Below are 12,407 nucleotides of genomic sequence, written 5' to 3' on the forward strand. Positions count from 1 at the left end.
AGATGACACACAAATATATATCACAATGTCACCAGGAGACCAAGGCCCTGTACAGGCTCTTGGTAAATGCATTGAGGAAATTAATGACTGGTTGTGCCAAAATTTTCTCCAGCTAAACAAAAACAAAACTGAGGTAATAGTCTTTGGCGCCAAAGAAAAACGATTACAGGTCACCAGAGAACTTCAATCTATACACCTAAAAACCACAGACCAGGCGAGAAATTTGGGTGTAGTGATGGATGCAGACCTAAACTTAGAAAAACACATTAAGACAATAACAAAATCAGCTTACTATCACCTCAAAAATATTTCGAGGATAAAAGATCTGATGTCTCAACAGGACCTGGAAAAACTAGTCCACGCATTCATCTTTAGTAGGCTTGACTACTGTAACAGCATCTTTACAGGTCTACCTAAAAAATCAGTCAGACAACTACAGCTCATTCAGAACTCTGCTGCTCGAGTCCTCACTAAGACCAAAAAAGTGGACCACATCAGTCCAGCTCTGAGGTCTTTACACTGGCTGCCTGTCCGTCAGAGGATAGACTTTAAAGTTCTGATGCTGGTCTATAAAGCTCTGAATGGTTTAGGACCAAAATACATCAGTGACCTCCTGACCCAGTATGAACCTTCCAGATCCCTCAGGTCATCTGGATCCGGTCTTTTATCAGTTCCCAGAGTCAGAACCAGACACGGAGAAGCTGCATTCAGCTTTTATGCTCCTTATATCTGGAACAAATTCCCAGAAAGCCTCAGATCAGCTGAAACACTCAGTTTATTTAAATCCAGGTTGAAGACTCACCTGTTCTCAGCTGCATTTGAATAAAGTACCAAATCCACACTTTTAAGCTTAAACTTCAAAACTTACATTTTAACTACTGATTTTATCTACTGTTCTGATTTTATCTGTTTTGATTTTTTTTTTACATACTGTTTTGTTTGTTTGTTTGTTTAAACCACCTTGTTCTTGAATTGTGCTATACAAATAAACTTGCCTTGCCTTGCCTTGCCACAGGATCATTCATTGTTGTAGGTGCCCATTTTTAATGCGTGTTGTTGGACTTCTTTGTGTGACCACGAATTTTAAAGTTGGACTCAGCCAAGCTCTAGATTGACTGCGCGCAGGTAAATCGATCAATATTGTAGGTATATTGGATGTTTGCTTAAGATCTGTGATTTTGAATGGTTTAATAAAAGGCACAGCCCGAAAAAGGGACATGGGCTCATCTTCCTGCAGGCTCACCACTCGCATGAGGTACCGTAGGGGTCGTATGCAATGTGAGCTGGGCGGCGCCCAGGAGCGGACGTCCTTCCCTTATTCTTCACTTATTTGCTCAAGTGAAGAGATATGTTTGACATATTTTTGACAAATTATATGCCAACAAGTCACTTATAACTGTTTATATTCCCGCAATAAATTTGGAAAATGAGCTTTGATGTGTTGTCCGTAACAACTCCTCTCATGAAGGTTGCCACTAGCAATCAATTGGTATACATTTATCAGAACTGTGACACCTTTGGATCCAAGTGAGGTAAAGGAAGACTGGCAAGCTTAAAATGCATATCACAGAAATTGTTCTTATCTGGATAATTAAGCATGCATCAACACTTAAATTGGAGAGCATCCTCACCCCCATCCAGCCTTGCTTGTCTATGAAATAAAGAAAATACTTGTTTTGCAAGAATCTTTATGACTCTGTGTCAAGGTAGTTAATTTTGGGCACTTAAAGTATGATTAGAAAAATGTGTTTTTGTATTCGTTATAATTTCTCATGACTTCTTGGGCAGATCTCTCTTGAAAAACACATTTTAATGTCAGTGACACTTTTTTCAAGATAAATAAAAGATATACAACAGTCATTTTGCCAAAAATAGATTGTGGCTTGTACCTTGTGATTCAAACATATTTTCTGGCTCAGAATGACTTTTATGATTCACAAGAGATATGTTTGACATATTTTTGACAAATTATATGCCAATAAGTCACTTAGAACTGTTTGTATTCCCACAATAATCTTTTAACAAATACCCCTAATCACTTTTTTGCTGATGATCACTTTTTTGGCACAACGACGGCAGCTGGCAAAGCAATTAGTGGAGTGGTTATTAAATTTTTTTGTTACTTCTGAGAGCAAAGTTAATAAATATTTATTTAGCCTTTCACTTTGGGTCTTGCACGTTGCAGATAGTCACTCGACACAATGTAGGGTGTAGCTATGGGCAGGGTTTATGGGCCACATTTAGAGGGCCAACCCCATGTGGAAGTTGCTTGTTTTTTTCCAACTTGTGTCAGGTCTTTCCTGGTACTTCAGCTTCCTTCTCAGTAAAAACAGTTATCACTGCTATTAATTTATTGGCAAACTTCCCCTAATTTCAATATTTTTTGATAGTCAAATCCCAGAAAGAGAGATTGCTGTGAACTTTGGAAAAAAAAAACCAACAGAGAATTTCCATCATTTACATATTTCTTTACTGGCAAGGCTCCAACACTCAGCGTGTTAAAAACTTCACCATGTGAGTGACGGGGCTGAAATTTTTGAACACAGGTTGTTATTGTGCCATTCCTAGCAGGACCATTTGGACATACAAGCATATTCGAAATAACTGGAAGAACCAGGCATTAAACCACTGGTTCTACCTTCTGAGGTATAATAACCTGTGAAAGTCTGTGGTGTTTTGTTTTATAGAAGGGTACACACACATTCTTTCACAATTCTGCACTTATTTACTTATTATATAATGAAGTTTGAATTCTGATACTTTTCATAGAGTTAATGTCAGCCTTATCAATACATCTGACTGCTCAGGTGGAGGCAGGAGCCATCCAGAAGAGGGCTGATTTATTTCCCCATAAAAATCTGAAGTTTGTGCAACTGTTGACTTAGTCAGAGTGGAGAAGAAGATAAAGAAAAGAAAAAAAAACCAAAAAAACAATCATTGTTTACCATCAGACCCCAAGGTCGCCGTGGGTTGATGAAGTAACTTCTTTTTTCCTCCTTTCCTTTTTCTGAGGAGTTTTTCCTCCTCAGAAAAAACTTCTGGAATTTAATTCACATTAACCTTTGCAGTTTGACATACATTTCAATGTTGAATATTACAGATCTGAGAGACAAAGAACTACATGAAAGGGATTTGTGGTGCTGCCGTCTTTTGGACTTGTGGGGGTTTTCAGGGGATGTTATCTTATTAGAAAAATTACAGGTGTGTGGGTTTAACGTCGTGAGCACAGTGTGGAAACTTTGACTTTATCCTGAGTTCTCACCTTTCAGCCCAGAGTTCTTTTTCTGCTTCTCAGCAACAACTGAAGTGAACTGTTTTGTTTTTTAGTTGCAGAGATCCACAAATCATTAAAGTGCCCATGCATGCCTTTTGTCAGCAGTGGGCAAACACAGCAATTTTCAAGTATTTTCTTTCGTTCCTAAACCTCTCTCTACCGGAACCATCCATGAACTATTGGATGGAACTATTGAACTGTTTGCCAAAATACAGCTCTTAGTGTGGCCATGATAGTGTGTCAGATTAACATCTAAATCTAATAATTTATAATGTCTGAGTAATATCGTCTATAATAAGTTCCTACAGCTTCACACATCCTGATCCTGCAGAAAGAAAAAACAAACAAACAAAAAAACCAAGAGCAATGCGGAGAGTGTTAGTTACTTAATTAACATACGGAGAGCTTAGGGTCTGACTGTAAATAATGAATGCTTGAGTTTCTGCTGCACATAATACAGGCCAACTGTTATGCATAGACTTATAGGTTTGCAGGGTGAAATAGTGCGTAATGAATCGGCCCTCATTTGGACAAATCATATTGATTCAAACTGAAGAATCTTCTTGCATGAGAGTGAAACATATTCACACACAAGTCCAGCCGGTTTCTTTCCAACATTCTTAAATCATATTGATTTTTTTTCAGCCTCCTCACATATTTTAACTGCCACTGTTTGTTTCCCACAAGCTTTCCAGAGAGAAGCATGTGTAAAACATTCACTTGCTCCAGCATACATCATTAACAGTTGTGCTAATTTCTTAGCTGTTAATTTGTGTTGTTTGGCAGGTAATTATTGAAATGAACAGACTGCATTTTTGTATATAAATTAGCGGACTGTTAGGAGATCATCTAAAGACATTTCTACTCCCCTGGTCAGATATTTACAAATGAGTAAATACGTATTATTTGTCTTAGTCACAAAAGTCACAATTTCTATATATCATCCTAAATATCATGGTGGCAGCATTGAGAACGCATTTACTCTCTTTTACTATTTTTGAAGGTGCTGCTATTATAAAAGTCTCTGCAGGAAAGTTTATTCATATTTCTCTTGCAGGCACTTCACTTCCCCAAGGGGCCCACACTTTTAAATTCAGGCTTAAAATCCCAGAGGGGTATGTGGGAATTTCTGGCTTCATGCATTAATACCGTGCTGTAGTTTGCTTTTACAAATAACTAGATTCTGTTTTTTTAGGAACATGCCTTCTTCCTTCCAGGGGAAACATGGAAAAATTGTCTATGTGGTTGAAGCAAAGATATCTCGGAGCTGGCATTTGCCTTCTGCAGTACAAAAAGAGATCAAGTTTGTTTCTAAGGCATTTCTAAACACTCCTCAAGTAATGGTAAACACTACAATGATGTGTTATAAATTTGACATCTGGATTACAATTGAGTTGATCTGAAAAAAAAAAAAAGTCTGTCTGGTTCTTTACAGTGTCCACAATCTAGTTCAGTGAGTAAAGACGTCGGTGTTTTCTCTAAGGGACAGGTTCAAATGTCTGCTACCATTAGCAGAGGAGTTTGTTTTCCAGGTAAAATATCTGCAACTTACAAAATAAAATGTGAATAGATTTAAAAATTAAGCTCATTGTTAACATTTGCTATTGACAGGTGAAACTTTATCTGTTGTTGCCAAAATCTGTAACTCTTCCTCCAAGAACATAGAACCCAAATTCAAACTTCAGCAGAAAATAGTGTACAGATGCGATGGCAAGACTAAAACCTGTGATGAGACTCTGTTCAAAGAGGTCGGGGACACTATCCGTCCAAACTCAGAGCAAACTGCCTCCCGCCAGTTGAAGATTCCTAGTGATGCCATCGCCACCCTCCGTAACTGTGATATCATCTCAGTTGAATATCAGTTAAAGGTATAAAACTATGTCATAGGGATTTCATGGTGAACTTTGGTTGTAAATGTTTGTAGGTAAATAATAGATAAAGAAAATGTGTGTCTTAACCTCTTAAATAATTAATAACTACTATGAAGATAAGACGCTGCATAAAAAAGCATAACAAATAATAATTATATGTCAAATTAAAAAAGTAAAATTGGTAGTTTTATAAATTGCACTTTTAATTTGATTGTTACTTTAGTCTGATTTGATTCTAAATCTCTGACTTTTTCCAGGTATATCTGGATATTAGTTTTGCCTTTGACCCAGAGGTGGTGTTTCCACTGGTCATCATTCCTTACAGATTTGCAGCCATTCAGCCTGGGGAGCCTGTGGGCCCTTACCCACCCGGGAGAGCCTGGGCTCCAAGTTACAGCAACTACCCTTCCCTTGCCTTCCCCACTGGATCAGGTGCTTGTCCCTCACTAGATCCCGCTCAGCATGCAAACATAACAAGTGGCAATTTTAACCAGTGGCCACAAGGTGCTGCTCCATACGGGTTTTCAGTTCCAGGATTCACATCACCTTCAGTACCTGCATACCCTCCTGCTACGCCTCAATTTCAACAGGGAGAACCATCTCTTTCCCCTGAACTGGTAACTGAGCAAATTAATAAACTAAATGTGACATCTTTTTAAGTGACATCTTAAAAATAACTGTTAAGGTGAAAACCAAATTGGTCAGAGGCAATTCTTCAAACTGTAACTTTTAAAGTATCTGAAAGAAAAGAAAGTGGAATTAAATCATGTCATTGAGCCCAGATTTCACCTGTTGATGGCAGCAGAAGTCCAGCATGACCAAATGTAACAGTGCAGACAGTTCTTTGATTCATACTGCAATCTCTGATCTCAAAAGAGGTCTTTGAGTCTCTTATTATATTTTTTTTGTTGATCCAATGATTCCTCTGTGGTCGTTGTTTTTGCCTAGATTTGAGAGGTATATCATCTTTCTCCACTGTAAATGATTCAAAATGCAGCTCCTGGATTCTTAAGTTGTATGAAAAAAGCAATACATAACTCATGACAATTAGTTTGTAAAGGGAATAAAAAGTGCAGTGTGGCATTATTAATTAGAGCTAGCGGTGTGTGTGCTTTTTTCATTTCTTTTTTCAGAAGCATGCGTCTGCAGGTAACTAATTAGTGCGTAAATTTGCTGTGAATTTTACTTTTACAGTTATTCTTTTTGTCTTTGCTACATTGTACCCATGTCTGATCTTTGTTGCTTGACTGTTGTCAGTAGGTTTTATAACAGCATCATCAGACAGTTGTTTATGTCAGTAATTTCCCAGGATATGCAGACATTTGTCTCATAATTGATAGTGTAGTTGAAACAATTGGTAGCAATAAAGATAACTTCATATCAAAATATGTATAACACTGTATTGTAACTGCTTTATTTATTTTCTATTGTTAGATTTTATCCGTGTTTGTTTTTCATTTTTTCCTTTTATAATTTTATCCCACAATTTTCATGCTGTTTATCATTGTTGTGCTTTTTGCTTGGTTTTCATTTTTGTATGCTTGTCTGTGTTTTGCTTTTTCTTTGGATACAGTTAATGTAAAACTGCCAACTGCACTTTTAAATGTAGTATAAAAATGAAATTGACTTGGTGTATGTAATTATTGTTCACATATTTAGGATGAGAAAGCCTTCTTGCAGGGCTATCCTTAGGAGAGAGCTGCATTTTATCTTAAAGAATATTTAATTGTTGCATAAGTGGTTCTATGTATGCTGGAGATGTAAGTGTCACAGTCCGGCGAGGGCAGACTGTATGTGTTGACAAAAAGGACCCAAAACGCAGACTCCAAAAACTGAACGTGGCGTGGATTTAACAAAAAACAAGCCGTTTATTGAGGCTAGCAAAAAGGGTACAAATAAAAGGGCATTGGTGAAACTAAACAATAACCTAAACTTGGTGAACTAAAACTAAACATGGAAAAAACCTTAAACATGGTGAACTGACATAGATACCTGAAGTTGTGACATGGACGCGCAGACGACCTGACAAAGAATGACTGAAAGCACACGGACTAAATACACACAGGAGGATAATGAGGGAAGTGGGAACACATGGAGAAACAGCTGACACACATGAACATAACGACGTCACAAGGAGAGAGTAACACTAAAAACATTGAACATAGGAACACAGGACCCCTCCAAAATAAAACAGGAAATATAATGAGACGCAGACCTGACAACATAAGACCCACAGACATGAAACACACGAAGGGCAAGGGAGACTTCACAGGGGTTGAAAACACAAGGGGGAACTAATAAGCAAATGAACATAGGAAACTTAATAAGCTTAAACATACACTATAAACATCAAAAGAACTAAAACTCAAAACACTGGGTCATATGACCCAGGATCGTGACAGTAAGGTTCTAGAGGTGAAACACTTGCCAGGGCTTGTGGCTTATGCATTTTGTGACGACCTGCGTGGTCTCTGTTAAATCACTTAACGGTCATTTTGTATACTTACCTGATTTGTTGTCAGATTTTTGGCCACAAAAAGGCTACATACTAATTCCGACTATGGCAGATAATAAAACTAAAATCATATTTAGCTCTCTATAGAGGTTCGAGCAGGCTATACATTTAAGTGCGTGGCTTTTTTTCTTTTCTTTGTTTTTTACTGCAACTATATACTGGCCAGTGGTTGCCAGTGGACTCCCACACTGAAGTCCAGGCCCTGTATTTTAACTGATTAGTACTGGTTGAAGCTCAAATAATAATCTGTAATAAAAAACATTTTGACCTGAACTACTGGTAAGTAGATGCAATCTAACATTTCTCTTGATATTTACATCAATAAAATTGTTGAGCAATTGCAAGCTTCGAATTTATTTTTGAGAGTGTACATTTTCCAGGCCGTAGACAAAGTCTTCATCCAGTGATCTATTGAGAAGGTAACAGGAAGAAACTATCAGAGATGCCAGTCACAGACCTGAAGATGTCTTTGGTCCTCCAAGGTATGGAGGCCTATCTCCCCCACCACTTCCCCTACCAGTGGCAGATGCCCTCAGACATCGGTGCATTGGTGGTTCTTTGTGTCCGGGGATGGGCGTCCAGGCTCACTCCTTGGTGGCTGCTTATCGGGGCCTGGAGCCTGGGGCTCGCTCGGGCCACTTCGGGGGTGGGGTGCCCCCGGCCTCTCGGCCTGGGGCTCGGTCACTCTGGCACAGCTGGCTGCCAGCGGAGCTCCTGGGCACGTCACTGCAACCCCCCCTGGCTTCTGCTCCGCGGCTGCTGAGTGAGCCCTCATCTGGGGCTCTCCTCAGCTCTTTCTGGGATAGTGGCGCGGTTGCCCCTCTGTTGGTCTTCCTTGGTCTCTTGTGTTCTGAGGGCCTCTGGATGTCTGGAGTTTTGATCTCCTCCATACCTGCTTCATGCCCTGGAGGACTGGGCTGTGGCTCCCCACACCCTCTAGCAGATTATTACATGAAGGAACCTTTTAAAAACAAGCGCGTTCATGCTCACAGGTGTACACACGGGTGCTCACACACACAAACTGCACCCTTTTTGTCTCCTACCTCAAAGCACACTGTGCGCTGTCGATCTTACGTGCTGCACAATAATGTTTAATATTTAGTATTTACCGTTGTATTCCCATATATCATCGTGATGTTGTTTATTCTATTGCTCTCATTTTCTTCTGCTTGTTTTCTTTTTTCATTCTCAACAGGTGAAATTAAAAAAAGTATCTACTGTTAAAAAAAAAAAGAAAAAAAAGGAAAATGTGCATTGTGGCAGTTTTTTGACCATAACGTTGTGATATGTTAGCTTTGTTTGTATGTACGAGTCAGAAATAAACTTGGACAGCTCACAAAAAAAAAGAAAAGAAAAAAAGAAGATGTCTTTGAATCTTTGAAAGACAGAGAGTCTTGGAACATCTGCAGGATGTTGAACTGTCAGTTATTGTGTGATTTGAACTTTAAGTATGCTTTGAACCTAACCTGATCCATTAAAGTACACCTTTGGGGTGTTCCCTAAAGCTATAAAATACCTCAACAACAGTTCTTAGAAAGACACTCTCAGAAGGAGCTGCTGTCAATCTACGGCATGTAGAAACGAGGTACTCCCCTTTGAGAAATAAATGTTTTTATTTTACATACCACAATTAGTGAATCTACAGGGTGGGCCATTTATATGGATACACCGTAATAAAATGGGAATGGTTGATGATATTAAAGTCCTGTTTGTGGCACATTAGTATATGTGAGGGGGCAAACTCCTCAAGATGGGTGGTGGCCATGGTGGCCATTTAGAAGTCGTCCATCTTGGATACAACTTTTGTTTTTTCAGTAGGAAGAGGGCCATGTGACACATCAAACTTATTGGTAATGTCACAAGAAAAACAATGGTGTGCTTGGTTTCAACATAACTTTATTCTTTCATGAGTTATTACAAGTTTCTGACCACTTATAAAATGTGTTCAATGTGCTGCCCATTGTGTTGGATTGTCAATGCAACCCTCTTCTCCCACACTTCACACACTGATAGCAACACCGCAGGAGAAATGCCAGCACAGGGATCCAGTATCAGTAGTTCCAGGTGCTGCATATCTCGTATCTTCACACCATAGACAATTGCCTTCAGATGACCCCAAAGATAAAAGTCTAAGGGGGTCAGATCGGGAGACCTTGGGGGCCATTCAACTGGCCCACGATGACCAATCCATTTTCCAGGAAACTGTTCATCTAGGAATGCTCGGACCTGGCACCCATAATGTGGTGGTGCACCATCTTGCTGGAAAAACTCAGGGAACGTGCCAGCTTCACTGCACAAAGAGGGAAACACATCATCATGTAGCAATTTCAAATATCCAGTGGCCTTGAGGTTTCCATTGATGAAGAATGGACCCACTATCGTTGTACCCCATATACCACACCAAACCATCACTTTTGTTGTTCCAACAGTCTTGGAGGGATCCATCCAGTGTGGGTTAATGTCAGACCAATAGCGGTGGTTTTGGTTGTTAACTTCACCATTCACATAAAAGTTTGCCTCATCACTGAACAAAATCTTCTGTGTGAACTGAGGGTCCTGTTCCAATTTTTGTTTTGCCCATTCTGCAAATTCTGTGCGCCGATCTGGGTCATCCTCGTTGAGATGCTGCAGTAGCTGGAGTTTGTAAGGGTGCCATTTGTGAGTAGCTAATATCCGCAGAAGGGATGTTCGACTAATGCCACTCTCCAGTGACATGCAGCGAGTGCTACACTGTGGGGTCTTGCTGAATGAAGCTAGGACAGCAACTGATGTTTCTTCATTAGTAACAGTTTTCTTGCGTCCACATTTTGGCCAATCCAACACTGAACCAGTTACACGAAACTTAGCAAGCAGTTTGCTAACTGTAGCATGGGAGATGGGTGGTCTCGTAGGGTGTCTTGCATTGAAAACTGCTGCAGTGACCTGGTTACTGCGTTCACCAGATATCAACACAATTTCGATCCGCTCCTCACGTGTTAACCTCTTCGACATGTCAATGGCTGTGAACAAAGAGAAACTTGTAAATAACTCATGAACGAATAAAGTTACGTTGAAACCAAGCACACCATTGTTTTTCTTGTGACATTACCAATAAGTTTGATGTGTCACATGGCCCTCTTCCTATTGAAAAAACAAAAGTTGTGTCCAAGATGGCCGACTTCTAAATGGCCACCATGGCCACCACCCATCTTGAGGAGTTTGCCCCCTCACATATACTAATGTGCCACAAACAGGACTTTAATATCACCAACCATTCCCATGTTATTACGGTGTATCCATATAAATGGCCCACTCTGTACTTCTACATTAGTGTGAAACCTTTTTCCCTCTTCAAAGCTAAATTAATGTTACTGGCTATTGATTGATGCTATAGTTGATGTGACCCCTATCCTTTCAGAGTTGTGTGGTATTATTTTGCAATTTCTTTTGTCATTTTATGGCATTACATTCGTACATTATAATATTGTAATGGTAATAACACGTCTTTCCAATTTTGGCCCACTGTTAATGTTAATGAGCATTAAGTTTGCACTTCTACATACTATCAACAACCATACAATGGCTCTTTTGAGAAACTGTTATCCAGAATTATATGTTCTCCTGGCTGCAAATGATACTTTATCCCAGGATAAGAAGGGAAAAAAACATGTAGCAGGGGAACATGTCTTTTCAAACCCTGCAATGCCAGTCACATACCACATGTCAGTTTTTGGAATATTGAATTGCTCTGCAAAGGAGACAGCTGGGCTGTTTTTTATAATGTACCTTTGAGCCCGGCCTCTAGAACCAAAGTTCACATTACAGGTATTCAAAGACCTGCAGCTAGAAGGCATTTCTTTTTCTGAGAAAAACACACATTCTTGGATATTATGGCATGCAGGAACATGTGCTGCATTTTTTAAGAGACTTATCATTTCTGGTTGAATAAATACAGAACATATCAGTTTAAATGTTACCAGGACAATGATAGTTTTATAGCAGCAGAATAAAGAATAAAAATAGTGCAGTCCATAGCACATAAACAACTTAGCTAAAGTGAAAGTGAAAGTGCCACAGGCTCACTTAGTGTGGAACAGACTTAAACTGAATAGCACCAGCTTGGTAATACCATTTCAGAGATGTATAGTAAGGGCTGAGATTGTGCCAGAGAGAAGAGCAAATTGCACAAATAGATATTTTGTGCAGATAAATCTAAAACAGCTGCAATAAGGTATGGTACAGACAGAAGAATCATTGTACAGTTTCCCAGAAAACAGCAGGAATGAGTTCCTGAAGCATTCCTTATTACAGCCAGGTTAAATAAGCCTGAGGGAGAATGAACTCTGTTTTCACAGCAGCATGAAGTGGAGTGGATGGGATGTATTTTCTATGATTGAGAGCAGTTTTTGCAGTGACTTCCTATTCCTCTTTGACTCCGGCCAATAATGGTTAAAGCCTTGTGAATTAGTTTGTTGATCCTGTTGGCATCTCTGGCAATAGTGTTTAGCTACCATAATGTTTTATTGGATTATATTTGATGGCTTGGGTCCCAGAAAGATTAGCAACCACTGTTGTGGAAGCTAATGGAGTTCCTTATTAATAATTAAATAAATATAAGTGGCACCTTATTGATTGGAGTTGGTTTATTTTGTTCAGCTTAAACAGGAAGTTCTGATTTAGTTATATTATTGTGATGAATATTGTATTTAAGCAACAGTTGACGTAAATTAAATTTCATATAAATTTCATATTTAATGTATAATTTTAT

Source organism: Haplochromis burtoni, unplaced genomic scaffold (genome assembly GCF_018398535.1).
Source record: "Haplochromis burtoni strain Fernald_Lab_line unplaced genomic scaffold, NCSU_Asbu1 Contig_63, whole genome shotgun sequence".
NCBI lineage: Eukaryota > Metazoa > Chordata > Actinopteri > Cichliformes > Cichlidae > Haplochromis > Haplochromis burtoni.